Source organism: Portunus trituberculatus, chromosome 17, assembly GCF_017591435.1.
Source record: "Portunus trituberculatus isolate SZX2019 chromosome 17, ASM1759143v1, whole genome shotgun sequence".
NCBI lineage: Eukaryota > Metazoa > Arthropoda > Malacostraca > Decapoda > Portunidae > Portunus > Portunus trituberculatus.
In genome coordinates, this window is record NC_059271.1 from 22,165,375 (window position 1) to 22,172,874 (window position 7,500).

Consider the following 7,500-nt stretch of genomic DNA (forward strand, 5'->3'; position numbering starts at 1 on the left):
GTCCAGCACGAGTGCTTTACGCGTTTTGTAGTAAATCGATGCCAATTTGTGTATTTTAGTGCTATTACAGCGAATGGACTGGATGGTTTTATGAGTGTATTTTCTCATCGCAATTACGGTGTAGTGATGAAACTCATTAAGTGTGTTGTGTACATTCTGAGAGCTATTATGATGGATTTACCGTTTTAGCTGTTATGGTCATTTGTTCTCTGTCAGCATTCAGAGTTGTGTTGAAAGATGTTATGTACACAAAAAAAGGGAATATTAGCTTTATTATTGCAAGTGAAAGAATTATTTAATTAAGTGACTAATGTCGAAATGTTTTTCTAAAATGTACGATTTATTATGGCATTTTTTTTAATGTAAGGATAGCATTGGCCTAGGCTTGCAAAAACTGAGAAAAGGAAAAGGGAAAAGGATTGCCCATTATTAGAGAACTGTGTTGAATGATAGGAGTTCATAGCAAAGGGTTAACGATAAGACTACATGCATCAGTATCTCATGAACAAGGCTGGTACCGTATTGTATGCTTGATTGTCTCTTTAGAAAAGCACTCTCTTTGATCGAAATTAAATTCATTATATGTTTGTTCATTCTTGATCTAATACCCAAGCAACAAATTTAGTGAGTTTGATGATAGTAAGAGTGCAGCTTTTATTCATCAGTAATATTGTTGCTTATCATGTTATATGCTCAATTACCCCTTTAGAGCAAGCAGTCTGTTTGATCTAAGTTTCAATACATTCCAATTAATCCTTGAAGTAGTACCAAACATATGTTTACTCTCGAGTACCAAAGAAAACTACACGAATCCTTTCACGGCGATATGCAGCAATCCGCTACACTGGAAGCCGTTAAATATTCATACGAATCGTAAAGAAAGGGAAAAAGAGCAGACAATTGAAAGTAGGTAAAACAACTATATTTATTGATCATTGTGGAACGAGAAAAAATGTCTCAAGTTAATCATTACAGGAAAACATGACAAATAGAAAGGAAACAGATTGAAAAAACAAGAAACAAGGAATATTCTACGGCTCACGCTTATTAAAGTTCTACTCTTCGTTCTGAATACTCGTATCTTAGCTCAGGGAAGGAAGACAAGACAAGACAAGACAAGCCAGGCAATTGAAGGTGTCACCGCGTCAGTTCCTGCTTCTCTTCCACGCCCTGCCACATGTGTCCACAGTGAACCCAATACCCTACAGGCTATATATCCCTCCACCTTGCCTCGTGTTTTCTTTTTTGTTTTGTTTTTTTTTCATTTTATTTCAACTCTTGCTAACACTTTGTATTCGTCTCTGTCTCTTCTTCTTTTCTCCTTCTTCCTTCTCCTTCTTCTTCTTCTTCTTCTCCTTCTCCTTCTCCTCCTTCTCCTTCTCCTTCTCCTTCTTCTCCTTCTCTCCTTCTCCTTCTCCTCCTTCTCCTCCTCCTCCTCCTCCTCCTCCTCCTCCTCCTCCTCCTCCTCCTCCTCCTCCTCCTCCTCCTCCTCCTCCTCCTCTATCTTCTTGCAAAGCATTCTCCCTATCTCCCGTTTCCAGCAACAAACTCTCCTCTCTTTCTCTCTTTTTGAGATATTCCTGAGTCAGTACACACACACACACACACACACACACACACACACACACACACACACACACACACACACACACACACACACACACACACACACACACACACACACACACACACACACACACACACACACACACACACACACACACACACACACACTCTCTCTCTCTCTCTCTCTCTCTCTCTCTCTCTCTCTCTCTCTCTCTCTCTCTCTCTCTCTCTCTCTCTCTCTCTCTCTCTCTCTCTCTCTCTCTCTCTCGATCCGCTTGCAATTTTCTGTTCCCCTGATTGCTAGTTTGGTTGTCGACGTACCCAGGAGAGAGAGAGAGAGAGAGAGAGAGAGAGAGAGAGAGAGAGAGAGAGAGAGAGAGAGAGAGAGAGAGAGAGAGAGAGAGAGAGAGAGAGAGAGAGTTCCATATTCTATCATATTTATTAGGTTCTTTATTATCAAATGGGTTCTTTATTAAGCAAATGAGTGGTTCGTTCTCTATGGCCACGGATAGATTTCTTCTCTTGTCTCCTCCTCCTCCTCCTCCTCCTCCTCCTCCTCCTCCTCCTCCTCCTCCTCCTCCTTTTGTTTTTTTTCTTTAACATTGTTTAATTTGTTGGAGAGAGGTAAAATCGTGTGTTATTTTTACTACCTTCATCATCATCATCATCTTCACCTTCATCATTCCATCATCATCAGTAAAGTTTTGTTATCGTAGCTATCTCTATAATAATGTTGCTATTACTAACAGTTACCTACGTCCTTTACAGAATGTTGCTGGAGAATTACAAGCCATTATATGAAGTAGGACTAACTGCCGTAGAAACACAAGGTCGTCGTTGGGTGAGTGATGTTGTCAAGTGTATCAAACCCATCCCACCTAAGTGCTTCTTTCAAGTTTTTTTTCTTTTTCCCAAGTGTTTCCTGTAAGTGTTTTCCTTCGTGTTCTCTTTCAAATGTTTCCTACAAATAGTTCTTTCAAATGTCTCCTGCTATTATTTGTTTCCTCTGACTGTTTAGTTTCTTTCGTGTTTCCTTCAAGTGTTTCCTTTAGTTGTTTAGCTTCCATAATGTTTCCTTCAAGTGTTTCCTTTAGTTGTTTAGTTTCCTTCGTGTTTCCTTCAAGTGTTTCCTTTAGTTGTTTAGCTTCCATAATGTTTCCTTCAAGTGTATCCGTCGAGTGTTTCTTACAATAGTTTCCTCTAAGTGTTTCAAACCTTATGAGTCACGTCTCTGTGCTCCTTTGAGCCAAGTTTTTATTGCTGCTATCATATCTCCATGAGTGTGTTTTTTCATCCTTTACTTTTGCTGTTATTGACCAGAACTCGTCGTACTTGCCAGAAGGTAAAGCCAGCTCTGCTGTCTTGTTTTTTTTTTTTTTTTTTTTTTTTTCTCTCTCTCTCTCTCTGGCTCGAGACGCAATTAGACAACAATATCCTGTTTTTACCATTTTGTCTTTCAGTCACGTACGAGTGTCCAACCCGTCGTTCATTTTTATTGCCATGATTTCCCTTAACGACAAGGGAAAAGCAAACGTGTTCTTTTACTGGGAAGAGGCAATCAGCAAGTGTTATTTTTCCTTTTCTCGGTCTGTTGATGCCATTCAGTATTTTTTTTACCCTTATACACAAAAAGAAACTTAACAAAAATCCAGGATTGTCAGTATTACGCAATTTCAGGAAGGAAGCCATTGAGATTAGGACGGCTTGGGTCTTTTTTTTATTCTTCTTTTCATAATGTGTTTATATCCACAAATGTTAATTCCTTATATGTGAAAAACGCCAGGAAATTTTTAAAAAGTTTAGTGTTACATAGTTTCACCACCAGAGGCAATGAGGTGAAGGCGGCTTGAGAATATTAATGCCTGAGATCAAATCTCGGTGATTCTGGTGATGGTGGTGGTGGTGGCAGCGGTGGTTGCTGTGTGGGCGGCATGAGAGAGCACGATGGCACGGGTGAGAATAGCGTGTGTGTGAGCTGTGGTAATGAGCTGCCAACTTGTGGTCGTGAGGCATTACGTTTGAGGACGACTCGATTTGAATTTGTTCGTACGTTCGCTGGAGACTAGGGAATAATGCTGAGGCGAACACAGAGCTGAGGAACAATATGTAAAGGTGGTGTGGAATATCCCGTGAGCGTCGCGCCGCCACCAGCCACGTCCCCGCCAAGCAAGGAATTGAGGCAGGAGAGGCATGAGCAATAACCTGTGTTTTGTCCTGAAGGAGACGCGGCGGGGAGTGAAGCCTTCCGGATCACACTGCATAATTAACACCGAAGTCATTCCTGGTAATAGCGAGTGTGTGCTCATTTGTTTGGGGGCAAAATAATTAACGCTTTCTCTGCCGCTGTTATCCTTTGTTGAGATTCTGAGCACCTTAAGGAACTGTTGTCATGGACGCGCTGAGAACAAAAGAGATAAGTTTATTTTTCTAGGGAGGTGGTGGCGTAGCGAATAAGGTGGTGAGCGTGGGACATCTGGCAGACGTCCACACGTAGGTTCGAATCCCACCACATACCACTTTGAAGCTATGCCATTTGTCGAGTGCTTTAAAATTACGTACATGTTACTATGATACCCAGGTTCTAGGTGGCTGCAACAAAGATGCGCTTGGTTGGTGATATCGGGCCTAATATGGGTACCACTATAAATAAAATTGCTTGACCCACTAATGGGCGGAAGCTGAACAGTGCTTCCCACATATACTCTTCAAGTGTGCCTACAGGCGCTATAGGCCATAACACTAAAAATAAAAGTTTACGTTACAGAATTATCTAAAGGGCCATCTTACAAAATTTGTCTGAAAAATTTCTGAGAAAAGTTGCTTGCCGGTGTCAGCCTTGTATTATTATTGTTTTTATTATTATTATTATTATTATTATTATTATTATTATTATTATTATTATTGTCATCATCATCATCATCATTATCATCATCATCATCATCATCATCATCATCATCATCATCATCATCTGTATTATCTTAGTCACGTATGTATATTTAATTAAGTGTTATCAAATTTTTAGACACGTAGTTCCTGAGACACTAACAAAACAAGACTTAAAAGCACTAATAAACCCCCGGGGAAACTTTAAAAACACCTCAAACGTGAGTAAATAAACAATGGAACAACGATACTCCCGAATGAAGCTCCATTTTCACCACTATAACACAGAAGAGAGTGGGAGAGTGGCTTGAATACAATACGCGTGGTGGAGCAGTCAAAGGCACATCGGGAAAACAGTTTATTTAGCGAGTAATGCGTGGAGGCTTTGACGGGAGTAGCGGCTGTCGACAATCAGTGCATCGCCGGTGAGTCGCTTTGAAGGCCGTGATGGTTGAGTTATGTTTGTCCGCATTAGTCACGACTCATGCCTCATCTGTGAGACAAAGGCCTGTATTCAGAAACGCTCTCTCTCTCTCTCTCTCTCTCTCTCTCTCTCTCTCTCTCTCTCTCTCTCTCTCTCTCTCTCTCTCTCTCTCTCCTCTCCTCTCCTCCTCCTCCTCCTCCTCCTCCTCCTCCTCCTCCTCCTCCTCCTCCTCCTCCTCCTCCTCCTCCTCCTCCTCCTCCTCCTCTCTCTCTCTCTCTCTCTCTCTCTCTCTCTCTCTCTCTCTCTCTCTCTCTCTCTCTCTCTCTCTCTCTCTCTCTCTCTCTCTCTCTCTCTCTCTCTCTCTCTCTCTCTCTCTCTCTCTCCGTCTATTTTTGAAGTCACACAAATATTTAACGGAGTAATTCATGTGTTGATAACATACAAAATATTTCATTAGAACCATAGAAAAAAAGACTTGAAAACCACGTGTCGCTTCACGTACGTAGAAGAGTGCCTGGCCTAGATGTGCGTGTGTATTTCTGTTCCTGTCAATTATATTGGCTTGTATGTGTACGCAAGTTGTATGTAGTGCCTTCTGCGTGCAAGGAGGAATAAGTTATACGTATGTACGAGTATGCTGTACTTTTGATTATACTAAAGTTGAATATTGTATTGTTTCGCATTTGCATTTTGTATCAGATATTTCTCTTTTTTTTATTTAATGTGGGTGGGTTTGTCTGTATGGACCTGTGGTTGTTGTCTACCTGTCTTTGTGTGTACGTATGTATGTTTATTTGTTTGGCTATCTGTATGTATGTGCCCCTTTTTTTTTATTTTCATTCAGCATGACCTATCTGAAATTTAAACGTTATAGACTTTCTTTTGATGCGCATCCCTGTAGTTCATTGTGGTTTTCAAATGGTCTAACGATTCCTATTATGGTTTTCTATTGATAAGCGATCTGAATGAAATATTGGTATGAAGACCAAAGAAAATGAACGCCAGTGCAGAAATATTCATTTAGATGTATAGCGTCTATTAATTCTTTTCATATACGTATTTTAAAATCGTTCAAACTTCAGAGAATGAATATAAGCTTTTTTTTTTTCTGTAAAGGTAGAAATTGCACCGAACAATTTTTTTTTTTTCTATTCCGTTTTTTGTTTTTTGTTTTCTAGTTCGTCATGGGCTCTCCTATGAATAAATAACAATAGCTTTGGATATCGTCTCCTGCAATATATCTTTGTGTGTGCGTCCGCCCTGCGTGGGACTTCCGTGATTGAAAAAAAAAAAGAAAAAAGATAAAAAATTATGGACAAATGGATGCGGTGCTTTTATAGAAAATATTTCGAATTCCTTTACTTTTTTTTTTTTTTTGTCGCGGAACGCTGCCGGTCATGGTTATTTCCAGAAAGGAAGGAAATCGAAATGAAAATTTAATCATATAACCACATACAATTAATATGTAATCATCTTAACATCTTTTAAATGAAACACTGTCCACGCAAGGGAAAATTATCACGTATTGTGAAGAGATGGCAGTAAGATGCAATTAGTCTGTCACTACTACTAGGTTCACGTTTGCTTCAGTGATAGGAACTCCGAGACATCTTTTCATGCTGTACAGCCACCTCCAAACATTTTAGTGGCAAAAAAATTGTAAAATGTATTATTTTTGTGCTCTTCTTTCTAGTAATTCCTTGTAAAGAACATATATATTGCTTTTAGTACTGTGAATTAGTACAAATCACAGTGAAATGTTGGTTCTCTTGGAGTGAAATACTGCCCACCATATTTATTCATAGTCAGAGAAAGTGTCCCAGTCGCCATGAAATATTCGTCATGAAGCCACACTGAAGGTGATATAATACCAGTTTACCTTGTTTATCTGACCAACTGTTCACTTTCCTAGCTTACCACTACCACACACAATAACTTAGAGAATGTATACAAATTGACATGAATAATTTACTAGGTGGCCATGATGGAGATATTACACTAATAACTTTTACCTGCTTACCTGCGAACCAAATGTCACTATCCCACCTTTCTTCAGATGCAACACTTTTAACCATAGTCATTCACGGAGAGCGTGCAAATTGAAATCGAAAAATTGTTTTGTATACTTGTTTAACTGCGATTGTCCTGTCACTGTCTTATCCTTAAATGTTCACTGTACTTCAGAAAAAAAAAAGGAAAACTGAAAAAAAAAATCTTTGTTTCACCAAGTAGTACATAAGCACAAGTAGCAGGTGTACACTTTTAATCAGACAGCCACCACCTAAGCTTTCCTCTTAAATGTTCACCTTGCTTACAAAAACAACGTAAATCAACTTGAAAGATGATCCTGCATTTGTACGGTGGTTGTTGGTAAAAGGAGCAGGAGCTGTAGTCAATTTGTTACCGTCAACCTTCGCACTTCTTCCGCACCTCCCGCGTGTTCAACCAAGATAAATGAAAGACGCATCAGGAATCGAAAAAAAAATTGTTAGTTAAGTTCCAGAGTTGTCTTGATACTATGCTTTTGAAATATTTTAGCTCAAAGATAGGAGGAAAAACAAATCAGTTGATAGTGAGGGGGTTCTAGACTTTACGAATGAAATGGATAAGAATGTGAATACAAATTA

General features: G+C 39.5%; 1 protein-coding gene across 6 annotated transcripts in view; it reads left to right on the plus strand.

Annotated features, from left to right (window-relative positions):
* The window catches only part of LOC123504837 (zinc finger protein OZF-like), a 182,409-nt gene that overhangs the window by 17,157 nt on the left and 157,752 nt on the right, over window positions 1-7,500 (plus strand). For all 6 annotated transcript variants that reach the window (XM_045255706.1, XM_045255707.1, XM_045255705.1 and 3 more), the window contains one exon: window positions 2,335-2,407. The gene's annotated coding sequence lies outside the window, so the exon portion shown is untranslated. The remainder of the gene's footprint in view (window positions 1-2,334; window positions 2,408-7,500) is intronic.